This window comes from Apium graveolens, chromosome 1 (genome assembly GCF_009905375.1).
Source record: "Apium graveolens cultivar Ventura chromosome 1, ASM990537v1, whole genome shotgun sequence".
Lineage (NCBI taxonomy): Eukaryota > Viridiplantae > Streptophyta > Magnoliopsida > Apiales > Apiaceae > Apium > Apium graveolens.
In genome coordinates, this window is record NC_133647.1 from 50947423 (window position 1) to 50970466 (window position 23044).

The following is a 23044-nucleotide window of genomic DNA, read 5'->3' on the forward strand; positions in this document are numbered from 1 at the left end:
ATATCATGGATAAATTTTGTCTGATGAGAAATCGTTTCTCAGAATAATTTTGAATGTTGATCTGGGTTCTACAAGTGTTGTAGATCGTCTGGGTATTTTTCTTATATTTTTATGATGTATAGATTTTTTATTATGAATTTTTGAAGTTCTTGCAATTAAATTCGTAATTAAATAAGTATTTATATATATATATATATAAATTGTAAGTATGTGTATATATATATCTGCTGCTGCTGCTTGTCTGTCTGCTGCACGGAAAAGAGAAAAGCAAAGCAAAGGTACACAGATGTCAGGCGGCACGCTGATCGAGAAGAACTGTCAGGCGGCGGCTGCTGCAAGAGAAGGGAAATGGGTGTCGCGCATTCCGGGAATGCGTTACACCCTGTGGCGCATTCACGGAATGCGTTACACCTTTTAATGGCTTAAAAGGTTTGTAACGCATCACCGGAATGCGTTACAGGGCTTGTAACGCGTTCCTGTAATGCGTTACAGCCCGTCTGTTATTTTTAAATTTGATTTCTGGGAGTTTCGTAACTCCGTTTTAGGCGTGCAATATATCGTTGGATTCGTTTTTCCGAGACGGATCTAATGGAGTGATCAAATTTTAGTTTATATAAAAGTTTTGAACTGTTTATATTTCCGAAAGTGTTTAAAGCTGTTTTTAACTGTTTTAACTGCTTTTAAATGCTTCATGTGATACATAGAGATGTATAATGCTTAGACTAATATGCTAGATGATGTAACATGCCTACCTTGATGTGTATTCATGTTGATATATGTGATATATGCTTAGTTTATCATGCGATGATAGATTTAGGTGAACTTAAATGAACATAAGGCGTTTGTTAGACAACCTAGTATAGTGAAATTGTTTCATAACCTTAATAACAATATTATGAATACAATCATGAGATTCTTGTGTTTATGAAACATGTAATTGAATATGAATTTTTGATATGAGAGAAAGGATGATTCTGTCAACAACAGATTTCTATCTGTAAGAAAGGGTTATTAAGTGACGCCTCTTGACAATGCTCCACCCGATCTGGGAATCATCTGATTATTGATTATTGATTTGAAATATTTAATTTAAAAGGAAGAATCTCTTTATAATATGATTATGATTGTAACATAATATAATCCCTCTAAAATTAAATAATATCAAGTAGTAATTGGCCAATGACACAACGGGCTTGTGTCGGTCATAGCCTTCCAACATGATAGAAAGTAGTTCTTATTTTTAAATCATTGTCGTTTCATGCCACAGCTGAGGGCTTTGATTTCGAAATAAGAAATACTTGTCTATTACATAGAGATGTGTACATTGAATAAGAATCTAAAGGTCGTTACGTGCCACAGCCGTGGGCCTTTGGGGACTGATTCAATTGTACGGAATGTTGGGTTAGACTTGACTTAGAATATTGACTTTGTCGTGCCACAGCCGTGACTCAATTATTCAAGAGGCTAAAGTTTGATTAGGGAATAACATTAGATGTAATTGACAAGAGTTGTCTGCCTATTGAACATTACATGGCGTTTCGTGCCACAGCCGGGGTTGTGTAATGGAATGTAGGATCCCTATTCCCACTAGCATTATGAATGCTTAATTTTTCACGTAGGGGGTTGAATATATTAGGTAAACTAGTGGGAGCCACTTATGAATAAAGACCCGATTCATATAGTGTTTTGAAATGAAATCGAATATTTGCTAAGTGTTGTTATGTGTTTATCATTTACAGATTTACTTTGTACGTCATGTCTTCTGCACTATCACTCAGGAGCATACTAGATGCTCACATGTTGACTGGTCCTAATTATGCTGACTGGCTTCGAAACTTGAGAATTGTTCTCAGGATTGAGAAGCTGGAATACGTGATTGACTCACCTAAGCCTACTGAACCTGCTAGTGATGCACATAATGATGAACATGTTGTGTATCATAAGTGGGTAGATGATGCAAATGTTGCTCAATGTATCATGCTAGCTTCCATGAACATTGAGCTACATAAGCAACATGAGCATATGGATGCTCACACTATCCTCATGCATCTACAAGAGTTGTATGATATGGCAGGGAGGACAGCTCGATATGAGATATCGAAGGAGCTGTTCGGTTGTAGGATGTCTGAGAGATCATCTGTGAATGATCATGTACTTAAGATGATCAATTTGATTGAACGTCTTGGACAACTTGGTTTTACCATGGATGGGGAGCTGAGCCAAGACCTGGTCTTGCAATCGCTTCTGAGTTTGTTCTCGCAGTTTGTTGTGAACTTTCACATGAATAAGTTGGATGTCAGCCTGCCTGAACTCCACAACATGTTGAAGACTGCGGAATCGAATTTTCCCCCTAAGAAGAGTTCTGTTCTTCTAATTGGTGAAGGTTCTAATCCTAAGAAAAGGAAGAGGAACTCTTCCAAGAAGAAGAAAGTAGGTGAAGAAAAGCCGGTTCCACCAAAAGCTGAAGACCCCAAGAGCAAAGTTGTTTGCTTTCACTGTAACAAGGTGGGGCACTGGAAGAGGAACTGCAAGGTTTACCTTGCAGAATTGAAGAAGAAGAAGGGTAGTGAGACTACCGCTTCTGATTCAGGTATGTTCATGATAGAAGTGAATATATCATTAAATCAAATTTCTACTTGGGTATTAGATACCGCCTGTGGTTCTCATATCTGCAATATGTTGCAGGGACTAAGGAGAAGTAGGACTCTTGAGGAAGAGGAGGTGATTCTATTGATGGGAAATGGAGCAAGAGTTGCTGCTGTAGATATAGAATCATTTCATTTACATATGCCTACGGGCAAGACTATTGTTTTAAATAATTATTATTTTGTTCCCTCGATTGTGAGGAATATTATTCCCATGTTAGACTTGGCTGGATTTTCATTTATTATTGAGAATAATGAATGTTCTATTCTTAGAGATAATATTCTTTATGGACGTGGTACTTTAAATAATGGTCTGTATATATGTGACATAATTTACTTCAGATTGAACAAACTAATAAAAGAAAAGGGATGATGAAAATCTCACTTTAAAGTGGCACTGCAGTCTCCATTTAGTAGACATGGAGACAGGACTGCAAATTTGCTAGGAATGGTACACACAGATGTATGTGGACCAACGTCTAAGCAAGCCATGGGTGGATTTTCATACTTCATTACTTTCATAGATGATAGATCTAGATTCAGATATGTGTTTGATGAAACACAAGTCTGAAGCCTTTGAAAAGTTCAAAGAGTATAAGTATGAAGTAGAGAAACAAACCAAACATAGTATTATAATTCTTCGATTAGATCGAGGTGGTGAATACTTGAATGGAGAGTTTCTGGATTATCTCAAAGTAAATGGTATAGTCTCCCAGTGGACGCCTCCAGATTGGTATCTGAAAGGAGAAATCGAACTTTGTTAGACATAGTTCGGTCCATAATGAGCTATGCAAATCTTCCAGTATTCCTATGGGGTTACGCATTGGAAACCTCAGCATACTTACTGAATAAGGTGCCTTCCAAAATCTGTTCCTCAAACTTCGTATGAGATATGGAAAGAAAGGAAATCGAGTCTTAAACACGTTAAGATTTGGGGATGTCCAGCTTATGTCAAGTAAGTCGACCCAGATAAGCTGGAATATGGATCCGTAAAATGTAGTTTTGTGGGATATCCTAAAGAGATTTTAGGGTATTACTTTTACACCGATCATCGGGTGTTTGTCTCCAAACATGCTACCTTCTTGGAAAAGGAGTTTATCCTTGAAGGAAACAGTGGGAGCAAAATTGAACTTGATGAAGTTCAAGAATCACAAACTACTACGGTTCAAGTGGAAACACCTGTTCTGACTGAACAACCTTCTGTAGAACAGCCCATTCGTAGGTCAGGGAGAGTGTCTCGCCAACCTGAGAGGTAATATGGCCTTGTCATTAAGAATGACAATGAGTTATCGATCATTGATGATGACGACCCTGTGACCTATAATGAGGCTATGAGTAGTGTTGACTCAGAGAAATGGCATAGTGCCATGAAATCCGAAAAGGAATCTATGTATACGGTATACGAAAGAATGATTAGAGCAAATGGTCAGGTGGAGACCTATAAGGCCAGGCTTGTGGCAAAAGGATTTAAACAAAGGCAATGGATTGACTTTGATGAAATCTTTTACCTGTAGCCCTGTTAAAATCAGTTCGGATTTTGCTTGCGATTGCTGCTTACTACGACTATGAGATCTGGCAAATGGCCAGATGGTTTTCTTTCCAAGGGAAATGAAAACCTAGTGTGTAAGCTGCTGCGAACCATATGTGGTTTAAAGCAAGCTTCTCGTAAATGGAACATCCGTTTTGATGAGACAATCAAAGAGTTTGGTTTTATCAAAAACGTAGATGAACCATGTGTCTACAAAAGGGTTAGTGGGAGCGCGGTAACATTTCTTGTATTGTATTGAAATAGAGTTGACACACATAACAACATAGCAGACCCACTCACAAAGCTACTTTATGAAAGTCACTTTGATCATCATAAAGACTAGATGGGTATTAGATACCAGAGTGATTGGCTTTAGTACAAGTGGGAGATTGAAAGGAATATGTCCTAAGTCCAATCATGTATTAGGATTTAGGAATAAATTCCTGTGTAATCTGTTTTGATTTCATTGATATTAATTAAAGACTTGTTTTATTTTTATTACGGGCTTTATCTATTTAAGTGTTTAAATAAGATATACCATAGTTTAGAGTAAAGCTTTTTATGGATTATGATGAGATCATAATAGTGAGAACTAAAAGATGAGAACTCTAAACTTAAATAGTTCCTGATCATAGGATTACTAACTGGTAATTAATAATCCGCAAAGATCGGTACATACTATGCTTGCTTCTTTATGAAGGATGTCTGTTCTCATAGACATTTGTGTGGTGACACTATAGCTAGTATGTAGGTGCTTATTATAGAATAAGTTCACTGAACATGACTCGCACAGCTGAACAACTGATGGAGTTCACTCACGTGTTAGCAATTGTTCACATAGTGATAGTTGTACAAGTATCCTTAGACTTGAGGTCATCATAGTCATCTTGTGTACACTGAACTATGCTTTGGTTTAGTTCTTAGTCTCCAGGGACAATTATTAGGGCTCTACTAGGTATATGAATTTGTACACGAAGATAGTGTATGATCAATAAAGGATCTACCCCTTCCAGTGAAGGAAGAGAATGTTCAAGGCTGATCCACTTATGCTAGTTCAGGAATCTCTGGCAAGAGTGAATGAAATTATAAAGGAGTTTCTAATCTGCATAGAACTAAGCATAGTAAATGGTAAGCAAGTGATTAAATTAGATAGGCTTGACACGAGATCCATGCCTTGTATATAATCGGGACATTGTAGGGTAGAAGGAGTTTATTGTACGGTAACTATTCACTGAATAGGTTCTTGGTAATCTAAGCAGTGAATTCGTATTATCCGGATAGTCGCGATATGCTGAGAAGTATCCCTCACGATGTAGAATAAATATGATTAATTAATTAATCATATTTAATAAATTAGAGAATTTATATAAATAATGATAAAATAGTTTTATTATTATTTATTTCTACTACCGGCTTAATATTGAACCTACAGGGTCACACCATAAAAAGAGAATGATTTAATGGTGGAGGAATTAATTAATAATGGCTAATAATTATTTATTTATGAAATAAATAATTAATTGGCAAATTTAATAATTGATTAAATGAGATTTAATTGATTTTAAATTAATTAAGAAGAGTTCTTAATATTATTAATTAAAGGATTTAATTTTTGGAAATTAAATTAAGAGAGAGAATTATTTCTAAAGTGTTTATAAAAAGGATTAATAATTAAAAGGTGTTTTAATTATTAATGAGAATAATAAATGGGATAATAATAATATTTATAGGAAAATTTCAGCTGAAAATTTTGCCTATAAATATACTATTATAAACCCTATTTTTATTCTAACCCAAAAATTTTATAAAACCTAATTCTCTCCACCTCCTCCTCCTCCTTAACGTCGTTTTCTTGGTGGATACCGGTGGAGTGCTTCACGTTTGAGGAGCAGCTGCTAAGGATCTCCGATCGATGCTTTTGGATCGCATATTAAAGGTTAGTAATCGATCCATATGTTTTTACCACGATTTATATGCTTTTATTTGGATTTTATATGTGTAAAAGTGTTTTACCATGCCTCCGCTGCGATTAAAATCTAACAGCAAGAACCATGCTTGAATAAGCAAGATTACCTACCTACTTCTGGGCTTGAGGATGTGCAAACTGCTTGCTTTACTCAAAATGCAACATTGATCAACAAGCATGGAAAGAAACCATTTGAGATGGTGAAAGGGAAGAATCCAAATTTGAAATACTATCATATATTTGGTTGTAGGTGTTTTGTTTTTAAAATTCATCCAAAGCAGCTTACCAAGTTTGATCTAAAAGCTGATGAAGGAATATTTGTAGGATATCCGTTGACTACAAAAGCCTTCAGAGTTTACAATCTGAGAACTAGAACGGTCATGGAGTCTATACATGTGTCTTTTGATGACAAGAAGATAACATGTCTAGAAGATGCAGATGACCATGACAAGTTGAGATTTGAAAATGAAGTACCTTATGCTGAACTTTTAAATCCTGACTCTGATACGGTAAGTCCTGATATCACTCAAAGCTCTGAAGTTCCACAGAATAATGGAAATTCTTTTGACACTGAAGCGTATGTTGAGGGGGAGCAACATGATACAACTCGAGGAATATCAGTAGAAAGATCATCAGACTCATCTTCCTCAAACTCTGATGAGTCAAATACTGATAACTATAGGAACACTGATTCAGGGGGAGCATCAGGAAACAACAGTGGTACTACTCAAAGAAGTAACATAGAATTCATGGATAAAGGGGGAGGTTCTTCTAGGAGTCAACTTCCACCAACAAGAAAATGGTCTAAGTCACACATACCTGACTTGATCATTGGAAACCCTGACAGTGGTGTAAGAACAAGAAAAGCCACTCAGAATGAATGTCTCAATCATTCTTTTCTATCTCAAACTAAACCTAAGAAGGTTGAAGAAACTCTACAAGATGCTGACTGGGTCACAACAATGCAAGAAGAGCTCAATGAATTTGAAAGGAACAAAGTCTGGACTCTTGTGCTAAGACCAAAGAACAAATCTGTTGTAATAACCCCAAATTTTTGGACTTTTTGTAATCTTTATAAATAGTGATTTTGCTGATTAAAGAATTTTTTCATGCCACACTATGTAAGAGTTCTTTTATTGATATTCTGAGATCTTATTAGTACTCCATAGAGTATACAAGTGTATGTAAAGATTGTCAAAATTCAAATTCGAACACTTTGATTTTTCCCGAAAATCCACCAGATACCGAAAGAATTGAGTGTAAGGTAACATAATTAAAAGGATTTAAATTCAAGGATTATAAGAGAGGATCATTAAAGGAATATAAAATATTGAGAAAGGTTTAGGGGAACCCAAGTAATAAGGTCCCGAATATGATCCCTCAAACGACGAACAAAAATGAAAGTTAAGCGAACCGTATAACAGATAAGCGGTCATTAGCCAATTAATTAAGATTTCATCAAAGAGGTTAGTGAATGGTGATTTCATCACACCACAAGGAGGAGACATGTGTTAAAATGATGACAAAATCAAGATGACCTAAGCATGACCTAGTAGATTTTGAATAGGTTGATTATTAGCCAAGTATTTTTTTACTATTGTTAATTCTAATTGATAAAGCAAAAGAGAAGCAACCAAACAATTCATAACACAAAAAAAAATTGACTTCTTGTTTCAAGAACAAGAAGATCTCGCCCTCCCATTTCCAAGCAAGAACAAATTTCAAAACTCAAGATCCAAGCTTTGTTATTTTGTAAGGTAATTATCCTAGGTCCATTGTACTTAGTTATGGCTATCCTAGGAATATAAGACACAAATTTCTTCACAATATTTTTTAATAAATCATTGAAGAGAGAGTGAATAGTGTTTTCAAGAATTATATTTGTTTGATCTTATGTTTTTGGTTAGATCTAACTTTTGTAAGGACTTTCAAGGGCTATTTCAAGCTGCTTAGTTACTTCTACTCACCAAGGAAGGTAAACCCTCATACCCTAGATTTACTTTTGAGTATTTAGGAGTTGTTATGCTTGATATAGTATATGAAAAGCATGTTCCTTGTTTGTTAGAAGTTTGGTTGGATTTGTAGTGATTTTGGATATGAATCTTGGTTTATGGTTAATGAATCTTTAGTTATGGTTAGTAGATCATGCTTATGGTTGAATGAGTTGAAACACTTTGAGAATATGGACTGATGTGGTATGTTTTAGATGAGATTTTGTTGTATTGATGATTATGGGTTGGTTGGTGGTTAATTGGAGTGGTATAAAAATTGGTAATCGCGTAAATATAGCCGTCATAATGCCCATTTTCATTCAACTATTTGTACTTAGTGTTCAGGACAGAAAGATCACTGACCAATCTGTAACCTTGCCATGTTTAGCTAGATCGTGTCGTAAGCTTCGTTTTGGTATATGGTATACGCTTAGATCCGATGTACGGTTTTGGAGAAACGACCATTTTAAGTAACGGCGTTTCGGGAGCGAACGATTGCCCCTCGCTTTACTTTGAAACCTTGATTAAGGTCCTTAAATGACTAATTGGAGTACGAAACAATTATGTAAGATTAATTGGTCAGTTGGTAGAGTATTCACGAAAGGGTTGTCTTAAAAAGTTAAACGGTTAATTTTATAAAAATGGTGGAGCCAAGGGTACTCGAGCGACTTATGTGAATCGTTAAGCGCAAAAGCGAACGTTAGGGTCTAATTGGTTAAAGTCTAGTTCTTAAGGGACCGTGGTTTAATTCCAACTTATATGTTGTTTATAGGTTACTATACTCGCCCCAGTCCTTTTACCACCCCTAGTCGCTCATGCAAATTTTCTAACCATATACTGTTGTTGTGATGTAATTTTATTTATGCATTATCTTGAGATAAGTGCATGGTTGCTATTAGCAAGTCTTGCGATATATTGGAGCATGTTGATATAATATATATATATATATGCATGCATGTTTCGTAATCTTATTATCGATTCAATTGTTTATAAACTGCATAATACCTATGCTAGAGATAGGCATTATTTGTGTATTTTATATTCACAACGAAGTTACTGATTTAATAAAGAGCTTTTGATTACTTTCCCAACATTTGGGAAGTAAGTCCATCTAAATGAGTCGGCATAAGCGACAAGCCGGGGTACGGTCTATCAAAGTGTAAGTGGCTGGGTGGCAGTCCATCAACGCGTAAAAGGCCGGGTGGCGGTCCAGCATAAGGTCCTAATGCGGCCAGGTTGATGAGTGGTGGGGGATTCATCCATCTACTAGGTGAAAAGGTTACTTAATTGGGATCTTTCCCTGATCAACATACCGGGTTTATGTAATATCCGAGATATATCGTGTAATTATGTTGTTAATAAATGATTAATATATGTGTTCAGTATCCATTATGTGAACTAATTGTTAAGTGTTATCTGTGTTTGGATTTTTAAAAATAATATTAATTGAGTATTTTAATTTTTATATGTCCAAAATAAAACATAGATAATTGTCATATCTTCCTAATTATTTTTATGTTGATTTATGGATTTATAAGGATCATATGAAATTTATAAAATCTTTTTCTGAGTATTTAAAATCTATTTTATAAAAACGGGAACCAACCGACGTCATCCATTGTTACGCTTTTGGAACCCGAAACTCTTCCGAGAACTCCTTCCTAACCTAATTGTAATATTCCGAGCATATTCCATGTTTCGACTTTTTCGATCCGGCATACGGTTTGTTCTGCGCGGGTCCCGGCGCAACATTTTCGATACAATATTCGTTTTGGTCAATCAATAGAACCCGTATTTTCGATAAACGGGAGCTTTTTATTAAACTATCCCAATTATCACCTCGTAGTACGTGTAACCAGGCGCTGAGACCAAGACCGCAGTACAAATTGTACTGGTTTGGATAATTATCCTGAAAACCGATACCGTTTGGATCAGTTTTTATAAATAAACGTACCGTTTTATATCCGGAATGATCCAACGGGATACTAATTTTCCGTAATTATAAATAGCCTTTTCCCGTATTTTATTTAGTATCAAAATCATTTATAGATAATTAATTTTATAATTTTCAGAGAAAAACCCTAATTTCATAAACTGTTCTAAGAATCAAAAAGCAAAACGAAGGCGTTACCGATCTCTATTTTCAAAGCTTGAGTAACCAAAACGAAGGATTTGAAGTGTTCTACCAGATTCTGAGCTTCGTTTTACTGCAGAAATCAAGGGTATTTTTCTATATTTTTATTTATTTTCGAATTAATTTTATTAAAAATATGAATTTTTGTTCGGATGATTGTTTGTATGATTTGATGATTGCATGTTGTAGAGCTTGTTTTCCTGATGATTTTGATATATTATACGTCTGATTTGGAGTTCAATAACATGTTCGAATTTGAGTTTGATTTTCGAATTTTAAAATTAGGGTTTATAACCCGTATGAATGTTCTTAATTGAAATTTGGGGGTTTCTTATTTTGGAATAGATTGATGTTGTGGTATAGTGGGTTGTGTTCTTTGTGAAATTTGCAATCCAGTCGTACAAGTTTCATGAATCAACGAGGTCTGTAGAGAAGGGAGTTGTGTTTTGAAGTTTACGTCGAGCTCGCCGGAAACCGGCGAACTTCTCGGTCAAAATCTGGCCAACTCAGGGATTGTTAGGTTGATTTGATGGTATGGTTAGATTCCTGGTAAATTGTAGATTAAATCTGGAGTTTGTGGTGGTGGAAGGATGCCGGAGTTGAGTTCTCCGGCGAACCCGACTGTTTTCCGGCGAAGGGCTGGAAAATTGCAGTATAGTACCCCAAATTTTTAAAATGATGAAGTTCAGTCCCTGAACTTTCCAGAGTTTGCAAAAGTTGGATTCCTGTTTTAAAAATATTTCAAAATCATATTTCCAATTTATTTTTATTATAAAAAAATTCGATTTTTAATTTCTGAAAATTCTAAAAATTATTATTTTAATTCTGAAAATTATTTTTAATCCAAAATAAATCTGAATTAATTAGTTAATTAATTTCTGTTAATTTTTAATTGATTAATTGGTCAATTAATTCGAAAATTAATTGATTAATTGATTTAATTAATTATTCATTAATTTTAATTAATTATTTAATTAGATTTAATTATTTAAAAATGATTTAAAAATTCCGAAAAATAGTTTCGATCTTTAAAATATTATTCTAAATTATTTCCAAGGCTCGATAATTATTATAAAATTGTTTCGGAGCCAGAATTGGCCATCCGAACCATGTTTATTATTCCGAAATTAATCCAACGACCCGTTTTAATTTCGAAAAATATTTTAAAAATCATTTTAAATACCTGAAAGCCTGTTTATGACCCGAGACTTAATTATAAATAATATATCATTGATTATGTGACGTGTTATGTATTATATGTGACTTGTTGGTTGACTGTCGGCCTGTATATTCGATGTTTACTGGTTTATCGCGTAACTTTCAATCTGTTAATCGAATTTGGGTGAAACAAAGGGTAGATAGAAGTATGTGTTGAATAGAATCCTATGAGTTAAATATTGATAGATGCTTATGATATATGAGCAGAAGAGGCAAGGCGTAGGAGAGGGAAACAGGTAGTTGAGGAGTAAGACGGTTGAGATTGGAAACGAGTACAGTGTAGTAAGCTAATATCAGGAAAGTGTTCTGAACTTTCCCGAGATATTGTCGTGATTGCTATTCCTGTTTTATATTGCAAATGCTTTGAAGCACTGAACCCTAAACCTTGACTCCAAGTTATTGATCTTGAGCCGTAAACCTGATTCTTTTTAGACCATAAATTGTTGTATACCCAATTATGAACCTCAAATATACGATACTACTCCACAAATATATACAAACTACATATCAAACCCTGATCCAGATTGCTTATACATTCAAACCATTGTATTTCTGCTTTGAAAGACCAAATCCTTCAAACCCTGAAACATTGATTCATTGTTATCCAATTCTTTCATTACCTAGCATCCAAACTTTGAAAATGCTCTTTTGATCCTTATGCAGATTAAAACCATTTCATTATGGAACATCAAATATTGTTAATGATTCTGGTTATTGTTTATTATTGCTTATCCTGTTATTATGTTAGAATTAGATTGTTTTTATAAAATTGTGGACCCGATTCGTGGTCAGACCATATAATGGTCAAGTTAGGCCAATGTGTGCCTTGGATCCAGTAGTTAGAGCAGTGCTGTGTGCTTTGCTCGGGGTTAGTGCATGACTGATCAACAGCCTAACCTTGGTTTTTAACATGAAAATATAATATCCAATTCTAAATCATAATCCATTGTTCACTTGATATCATAACCATGTTCACCTGATGATCATTATTCTCAGTTTTGTCATTGTGACTTGCTGAGCTAGTTAGCTCATTTATGCAATATTGTTTCTGTTCTTTTCCAGTTAAGAAGGAACTGGTTGGTACCGAGGATCCCCAGTCCAGCGCGAGAGATAGGGGTTCAGGTTGATTGAGCTGAGCTAGTAGGCTTCTTTTGGGATAATTTAAGTTTGTAAAAGTTTGTAATAATGTTTAATACTCAGTTATGAATTGGATAGTTGGGATTTGAATGATTTGTAATATTAGTAGATGTGTTTGGCTTGTGTGCATACTTTAACCTGTTGCGGTCCGTGGTAGTTGGTAAGTAGGGTCACTGCATATTATTAGTATTATCTTTATTATTGTTATAAGCAGGTTATGAATAAGGTGTGTGTGGACCCCAAACTTTTGACCCGGGTTTGGAGGGCGCCACAGTTTATGCCAAAGTTTTCTTCTTTCTAAATTTATTGGGTATTATAACTCTGTTTATAGTTTTCATAACAGAGGTTTTCAAGGAATATATAAGATATATATAGGAGTATATATATATCGGGACTTAATGAAGTATCTCATAACTTTATTTCTTTCAAATGATATTTTAAAGATTGAATCTATTCAAGTCTTATCTTGTAGTCTCATCTATGTGATGAACTATTGAAAACTTATTATACTTTGAACAGTGGTAGTTCAAGTAGTTTTCCAAAATGATATAAGTATATTGTAGTATTTTGTAACTTCATCTTCTTTTAAGCTTATATCCAGTAAGTAATTATCTTACACTTGATCAAGATTTTCAGTAAGTTATCAATTCAGATACTTGCATTATTGATTAATCTATATATATATAATCTTGCGAGATGTAATGCTCATTTTTGCTTCATTTCCTCATCACACAACAACAGTTAGGAAGGATGGCCAGACTCAAGCAGACCCAGCGCAAGAGCGTGGGAAGCGTCCCGCGTCTTTCCGTTGATATCATAGCTGCCATAGCTGCAGAGGTAGATCTATCTGTAGACCAGGCATTCTACTTTTGGGAATCAATTATATATAATTATAACTTGTGTTGGATAATGGAAACAAACGGTAAACTTATTAAGTAATCATTTTGGGTTGTAATAACTTTTAACTTATGGATTTCAACGACTTTGCTTATTTCAGTTTCATCTCTGAGACTATAACGTGTTGTGGTGTGTGTTATTGTGGGGTCATAGCATGAGGTTATTTATTTTTAATTAAGTTAAGTGATATTTATGGAAAGAAAGACCGTGATGACCCGGATCCCCGACCCCGAAACGGGGGTGTTACAGAAATGGTATCAGAGCCAAGCGTTATAAGCCTCAGAGGTGATGCGACGATATAATAATAAATTCACAAAGATAATAAGAACTCTTTCCAAGTTCATAGTCGGGCTTCTTAAAGTAGCATTTACAGTTAAAACCCTTACAGGAATTCTTATAAGTATCATGATAGTAATTTAGCTCGTTTAATGTGTAGGCGCACGAGATAGAGGACCCAGAGATGTTCGAATTGGAGCATGACGAGGCACTGCTAGGTGCCGAGGATTAGGAGGAGCCTGAGGAGGATGATGTGGATAAGGAAGACCCCTCAGAGGAGTCATAGAAAGAAGTTGTTGAGATTTCAGATGATGAGGACCCGGATGAGGTCCTAGTAGCTGAGGAGGTGATGACCCCTGCTAAGGAGCATATTGGTGCTATCATGGAGTATACTGGTACCCACCTACCCTTACTCCCTATGGCTAGAGCCCCTACCCCTCCACCACTACCTTGGAATCCCTATGATGACGGTTCTGAGACCCATACTCCCGAGTCCAGGCAAACCGATGAGGCACCCCCAGTAGATCCAGATTCACCACCCCTCGACCCTGCCCATATGCAGTCTTTGTTAGCTCATGGCTATGTCCAGGATGTTCCGAGGACGCGATTGGCTGTTGCTGAGGCCCGGTTGGATGAGGTCAAGAGAGAGTTAGATGCAGAGAGAGCTGGTAGACGTGCAGGGGCTCATGAGGCTAGAGCTACCATGCCCCGATCTCTGAGGAGAGAGCTGACTGGGATAGAGCTTATGGCTCGTGCGAGACTCCGATCACTTCATGTAGACAGACATGGCAGGATATCCAGGAGGCAGGCTGATTATATTTTCCATCGTGTGATGGAGAGAGTGTGGGAGTTGACCCGCTCTCGTGATTGATTCAGGATCAGTGATGTGGTAGTCTAGTCGTCTACTTAGTTGAGGCCATAGTAAGAGCCAGTTTTCCGGGATAGTTGACTTGTATATAGTATCCCTTTCTTGGACTAGACAGATAGACTCATGTATTTCACTTTTGGACAGATGACTGTAGCGCTATTGTACTTTTGACCAGATCGAACTATGTATTTCTTATATTATGTATATATTTGTTTCCTTTCAGTTCAGTTCCTTGGTGACGAGATCACTATTTTTATCTTTATTATTACTGCACTTCTTGTGATTAGAACTGTCATATTATAATAGAACTGTGAGATACGTTCTCCCCATTATAGCAACTGTGCAAGGCACAATCTTATGTGTATGATTGTGACCTAATGTTGAATTTTCCAAAATGTATCAGTATCATGCCACCTAGAAGGATTGGAACTAGGGAGAACCTTGGGTTTGAGGACTAGGGAAGCCATAACCAAGATGGTAGAAACCAAGAACACGGTGAAGAGGAAGATGAGGATTATGTTGAACAGGATGATTCCCAGTATGGAGCGGAGGAGGAAACATTTGATATTGGAGGATTTGAAATAGAGGCCGAAGAAGGAGAAACTGAGGTTGAGCAACAGGTAGCAAACCCAGGCATGGATCCCATGGGGAAGTTCATGCAACTATTAAGGCAGAACTTGGAACGTCAACCAAACCCACCCCCTCAAGGAAATAACAATGTCGTGGCAAACTCTTTCAGGGCTTTTAAGTCCCTTAAGCCCCCTGAGTTCCACGTATCAGCCGACCCAGTTGAGGCAAGAGCATGGCTGAAGGAAGAAGAAATCCTTTGAGATTCTGAGTACCGATGAGGCACAAAAGACTGTGTTTGCTATATACCTTCTGAAGGGAGAGGCCAACTACTGGTGGGAGGCCAAGAAAAATATAGAGACATATGCTATCATAACCTGGGAGAGGTTAAGTCAATTATTTCTGGGAAAATATTTCCCAAGGTTTATGGAGAACAAGATGGAGCTCAAGTTCTTGGAGCTAAAGCATAATAACTTATCTATAGCAGAGTACGAAGCTAAATTTATCGAGTTATCAAGGTATGTGTTGGAGTTTGTGAATACCGAGGAGAAGAAAGCTAGGAGGTTTCAACAGGGGCTGAAACAGTGGATTCAGAATAGGATGGCAATCCTTGAGCTTACAGATTATGCCACTCTGGTGCAAAAGGCAATAATTGCAGAAGCTGGAAGTGAACAGATGTAACACCCCCAAATCCGGGGTTGGGGATCCGGGTTGTCACGAGATCCATTTCCCTTAATAACACCCAATCTTAATAATTACTCAACTACTCTGTACTGTGACCCCACAATAAACACACACACCACACGTTATAGTCTCATAGATGAACATCCAAAAATAACCACAAGTCATTTTATTCCACAATTATCTGCCCATACACCTTAAAAGGTTTTCTGAATAAATTTACATTTCTTTGCCATTATTACAATTCATAAATATACATAAATCTGGTACATCAAAAGTTGAAAGCCTAGCCTATTGGTAGTTCCTACCTCAGCTACGGCGGCATCAATGCTTCTAGAAAACTGTGGAACGTCTCCTAATCGCTTGCGAATCGGGAGCTTGGTCCTGTTCATCTTTTCTATCTGTTGTTGTGTGATGAAAGAAGAAAGCAAGGGTGAGCAGCAAGCCCACCAAAATAATATGTATAATGATTAACAATATGAGCCTTCTCATAGTACTCATGAAAGTCTTGGTCAAAAGAAATGAACCAAGTTTGATATCTTAATGCGATGAAGTCGCAAAATATTCAGTATATATACATATATACTTTTCAAAATATTGGAAGTCCTCTTCCATGCATAATACACACAGAGTTCCAGTGTATAACTGTATAAAAAAAATATCATTGCAAGGTGATCTCATATATCTAACCTTGTCTCAACGTTTTTCTGAAAATCTTTGTCATTCATAAGACAATTATTAACTAGATATAAGTTTAAAAGATGAAGTTACCAAATACTTCCCTACACTTATATCATTTATAAAGCTACTTGAACTACCATTGTTCAAAGTATAATGAGCTTTCAACAGTTTATCACATAGATGAGACTACAAGACAAGATTTGAATAGATTAAATCTTTAAAATATTATTAAAGGAAATGAAGTTATGACATACTTCATTAAGTTCTGATATATATATAAATATCCACATATACATCTTCCTTTATACATTTCCTGAAAACCTCTGCCATGTAAAGTATGAACAGAATTGCAATATCCAATAAATTTGGAAAGGAAAAGAATTTTGGTATAAACCAGATATCTTGCTGATCAGGCAAAGATACCCATAAGTAACCTTTTCTACTAGTAGATGGACGAATTCCCCACTGGTCATCACCCTGGTCTTAATAGGACCTTATGCTGGACTGCCACTCAGCCACTTATGCATTTGATGGACTCCCACTGAGCCACTTATACTATCATGGATGCCCACTGAGCCCATGTTGCTTATGCCGACTCAATAGATGGACTTACTTCCCGAACGTTGGGTAAGTAATCAATTCATTTACCAAAACTGCAACCGTGTTGCGAATATAAAATACACCACAGAGCCGAATCCCTCAGGTTTTGAGCGAGTATTTAAATCCCCTTAAAAAGGAAGATCTTAAATATAAAAAAATGAGTTTTGGGATCCGCTCTAACTTTTAAAAATCATTTTGAAGACTCGAAAACACTTTAAAGAGTGTTTGGAGTAAAGCTGATTTAATGAAGTAAATCAGTCCCTAGTATATTTAGAAAATGCCTGAATATTATTATTTAAATAATATTCTCATAAAGATAATCCTTATAAAAATAATCGAAGTAGAAGTATTAAAAATTATACTTGAAATGGATAGCAAATAACCAAAGATATACTTATACGAAAGTACTATCTTTATTTGAATAATCGGAAATAAGTTTGATTATTTACACCTTATTCTTTAATAAAATAAAGAACAAATCTCAGCAAATAATCGGAGTCATAGATCCTCAAATGAATATTCAAAAATATTCATTAAATAATATAAACTGAGTCATAAGCCCTCGAATGAATATTCAAATAATATTCAATAAATAATATAAAAGAGTCATAAGCCCTCGAATGAATATTCAAATAATATTCAATAAATAATATAAAAGAGTCATAAGCCCTCGAATGAATATTCAAATAATATTCAATAAATAATATAAAATGAGTCATAAGCCCTCGAATGAATATTCGTAATAGTATTCATTAAATAAAATAAAAGTTAAAGTTATTGAATAAACCTTATTCGATTAATAGTTTTGAAAACTATAACCATATATATATATAAATATATATATATATATATATAATATACTCGGGAACATCGACTCCCGGTTTAGAAATATGTTTTCACCTTTGGGTCCCTATACTAAGGGTATATGCAAATTACCACTATCCTCTAGCATAGGTATTATCAACTGAATCAACAGATATATATGGAAAGAATACGAAACAGGCATGCATAAATATATACCATAGCAGCATGCTTCAATATATTGCAACATTTGCTAATTAACCAACATGCATCTATCGCAAGATAATGCATATACATATATACATCACAACAACAGTTATAATGGGTAGAAAACTTGCCTGAGCGACTTGGGGTGATAAAAGGCTCGGGACGAGTCTGGTAACCTATAAACAACAAGTAAGTTGGAATTAAACCAAAGTCACTTGTAAATCTATACTTTAACTAACTTAGACTCTAACGCTTGTTTTGCGCTTACTGACTCGCTTAAGTCACTCGGGTACCCTCGGCTCCACCATTTTTAATAATTTAAACTTTACGAGTTTTAAGGCGATTCCTTCACGAGTGTCTTACCAACTGCCTAACACACTTACCATAAATGTTTCATACATTAATTAACCCTTTTTGGTCTTTAACCTATGTTTCAAAGTAAGGCGAGGGGAAAAGTTTCGTTCGCGAAACACCGTTACATGAAACAGTCGTTTCTCCTAAACCGTGCATCGGAATCGAACGAACTACATATCAAAACGAAGCTCGTAACATGAGCTATCTAAACATGGCAATGGTCATAATCTAGCAGGGGGTTCTCGGGTCCTAATGTTATGCACAAAAACAGTCTAAAGAAAATCGGACGTTACAACGGCTATGTTTACGCGATTTCCCAATTTAAAACCATTCAAAACCAACCCAATTCAACCTCAAATCCAACATACAACCCACCTCCATCCTTATCACATCATAACAACCCCAACCAATTCAATCTTAACATTCATACTTATGCCTAAGCTTAACTTTAACCATACTTAAGTTCTTTTAATCAAAACAACAACATTTACCATTCCATTTCAATACCATTTCAATCCCAAACTCTAAATCACCAAGATCAAGCTACAATATCACCCTACTAATCAAAATCATCTTATAATACATAGGAATCTAGGGTTTGGAGATGATATACCTTCCTTGAAGTGGTGGGAGGAGCTAGGAAGCCTTAAGAAGCTTTGAGAAGTCTTAGGAATGCTTGGATCTTCAAGGAAAACAAGAAAAATTTCAAGTTAAAAACTTGAAAACACTATTCATTGTCTTCTTCTTTGATTAAATGAAGAAGATTGAGAAGGAATTGATGGCTTAAACTCATGATATAGCCCTAACTAAGCATAAAGATGATTAGGGAATTAACTCACCAATTTAGGAGGCTTGGATCTTGAGTTTTGAATTTCTTGCCCTTTTGCAATAGTAAAAGCCGAGAGCATGAAGAACAATGCCTTGGTTTCTTTTTGATTTTGATGAAAATTGATTTGCTTGGCTTGGTTGGTTTAATTTTTGTGTTTGATTTAGTAAATTACCTAGTTGCCCTTGATTTTGTGTGGTTAAAAAGCCACCACATCTCCTTCCTTCCCATGTCATGCTTGTGTCATCCTCATGATGTCATCCTCCCCTCCTTGTCCTCTTCTCATTGGTTGGGTGACATCATCCTCTCTAATCCCTTTGATTAACTTCCTAATTGTTTGCCTAATGACCGCTGATCTGTTATACGGTTCGCTTAACTTTCGTTTTCGTTTATCGTTTGAGGGATCATACCCGGGATCTTATTACTTAGGTTACCTTAACCTTTCTCAATACATTATATTCCTTTTTATGATCCTCTATTATAATCCTTTAATTTAAATCCTTTTATCCTGTTAACTTATACTCAATTCTTTCCGTATCTATTGGATTTCCGGGAAAAATCAAAGTGTTCGGATTTGGATTCTGACGATCTTTACATACACTTATATCCCATATAAAGTACTAATAAAATCTCAGAATATCCATATCAGAACCCCTACATAGTGTGGCATGAAAAGTTTTCTCATTCAGCATAGTATGCAAAATCACTATTCATAAGGGTTTCAAAAATTTCCAAAAATTGGGGTTATTACAACAGATGCAGAAGGAAAGAGAGAAGAAAGGAATAAAGAAGAAAATCATAAGTATGGGCGGAGGTTCTGCAGGAGGGAGATTCCCATCTAGGTTTAATCGAGGAGCAGTGTCCCTACCAGGAAGGGGTGCTGGGTTTAAGCGCCCCGTAAGTGTGAACATGAACCAGAGCGACCAGAAGTCAGGAGTGTCCTATACCAACCAATCCCGTCCCCCATTATCAGCTTGTAAGACTTGTGGGAGGATGCATTCTGGGAAGTGTAAATGGAAGCCAGTAATCTGCTTCAAATGTGGTCGAGAAGGTCACTATTCAGACAAGTGCACTTCACCCACCCCCATTACCCGCCCAACCACCACTTGTCATCAGTGTGGACGCCCGGGTAATTGGAAGAGGGAATACCCAATGAACAAACCAGTGGCTTCAGAAGCAAGCATGGATGCCTCCAATAAGCCACCAACTGCAAGGACTTTCAACATGACAATTCAAGATGCTATAAAAGACTCAGATGTGATAGAAGGTACCCTTTCTTTAAATTCAGTCAGTGCAAATGTTTTATTTGATTCAGGAGCAACTAAATCTTTTATATCGTGGGACTTTGCACATAAATTAAGGCTTAAAGCTGAACCCCTGATAGAGCCCTTACAAGTAGAAATAGCCAACCACGAGGTTATCCATGTTAACCAGGTTCACCCCGCCTGCGAGTTAGGCATAGGGGAAAAACTTTTAGTGTCGATCTGATTCCTTTTAAATTAGGGAATTTGACGTAATTTTGGGAATAAGCTGGCTATTTAACAATGATGCTCAGATAGACTATAAAGGGAAGAAAGTTAAGTTGAATATGCCAGGGAAGGAAAGAGTCATATTTAGAGGAAAGAGACAGACGCATAAATTTTTGACCATGGCCCAGGCCAATAAGATGCTACGAAAAGGAAATGAGGCTTACTTAGCCTATATGGTGGACACGCAGAAGGAGGTGCCCAACTTGCAAGACATTCCGGTAGTCAACGAATTTGAAGATGTATTCCCACAAGACCTCCCAGGGCTACCACCTGATAGAGTGATTGAATTTGCTATTGAGTTGGCCCCAGGGACGACACCATTTTCAAAGGCACCCTACCGGTTAACCCCGTTAGAAATGAAGGAATTAGTTACCCAATTCCAATATCTTTTGGATAAGGGTATGATAAGACCTAGTGTGTCTCCTTGGTGAGCACCAATATTGTTTGTTAAGAAGAAGGATGTGAGCATGAGGCTGTGCATCGACTACCGAGAGTTGAACAAGCTAACCATAAAGAACATGTACCCGTCACCCAGAATAGACGATCTGTTCGAACAACTAAAGGATGATGTCTACTTTTCTAAGATTGACCTGAGGACGGGATATCATCAACTAATGATTAAACTCGAAGATATTCCAAAGACTGTGTTCCGTACTAGGTATGGGCACTATGAGTTCTTGGTGATATCCTTTGGATTAACCAACGCCCCATTGGCTTTCATGGATTTAATGAATAGAGTGTTCAAGAAGTACTTGGACAAGTGTGTGATAGTTTTTATCGATGATATTTTAATCTACTCAAGGACCAAGGCAGAACATGCAGAGTATTTGAGGATAGCTCTAGGAATACTCAGAGAAGAACAGTTGTATGCCAAATTCTCGAAGTGTGAATTCTGGCAGAATGAAGTACAGTTTTTAGGGCATGTGATCAATAAGGAAGGAGTATTGGTCGACCACTCCAAGATAGAGGCAGTCTCAAATTGGGAAAGGCCAGCCACACCCACAGAGGTAAGGAGTTTCATAGGATTGGTCGGCTACTATCGTAGATTTGTACAGTATTTTACGAAGATCGCAGCCCCTCTAACACGACTTACTCATAAGACATAGAAGTTTGAATGGATAGAGAAATGCGAGAACAGTTTTCAAGAATTAAAGAAAAGATTGGTGATGGCCCCTATGTTGGCGTTGCTGGACGGAAAAGGAGATTTTTGATATATAATGACGCGTTGCACAAGGGATTAGGGTGCATGCTTATGCAGCACGACAATGTGATCGCGTATGCGTCGAGACAACTGAAGGAATACGAGATTAGATATCCTACCCACGATCTTGAGCTCACGGCAATAGTTTTTACCTTAAAAATTTGGAGGCACTACTTGTATAGAGAGAAGTGCGAGATTTTCACAGACCATAAGAGCCTCAAGTACATATTCACGCAGAAAGAGCTCAACATGCACTAGAGAAGATGGTTAGAGCTAATCAAGGACTATGATTGTGAGATTATCTATCATCCAGAGAAAGCCAATATGCTGGCTGACGCCCTTAGTAGGAAGGAAAGACTCAAAATGATAATGTCTTCGGAGGAATTGATAAGAGATTTCGAGAAAATGGAAATAGAAGTAAAGGTAACAGGAGCTGGAACCGAAAAGCTGTTTGAGATCGCAATGTATCCAAAGTTATTGGAAAAGATCAGACTGTGCCAAAAAAAGTGATGAATGAAGGTAAAGAGTCAATGACTGGAGAAGAGATCCATACCGAGAGGGATGATAAGGGAATAATGAGGTATTCCTACCAGATTTGGGTTCCGAACGTTCAAGAGCTTAAAGACAAGATTTTGGATGAAAGCCATAGTTCCAGGTATTCCATTCACCCGGGGAGCACCAAGATGTATAGGGATTTGAAGAATATTACTGGTGGCCCAACATGAAGAGGGACGTAGCAGAATGGGTAAACAAATGTTTGACTTGCCAAAGAGTAAAGGCGGAGCACCAGAGACCCAATGGACTTTTACGATCCCTGGAGATTCCCGGATGGAAATGGGAACAAATAGCCATGGATTTTGTTGTAGGCTTACCAAGGACGAAAGCTAATCACGATGCCATATGGGTACTTATAGATCGACTAACAAAGTTAGCTCAC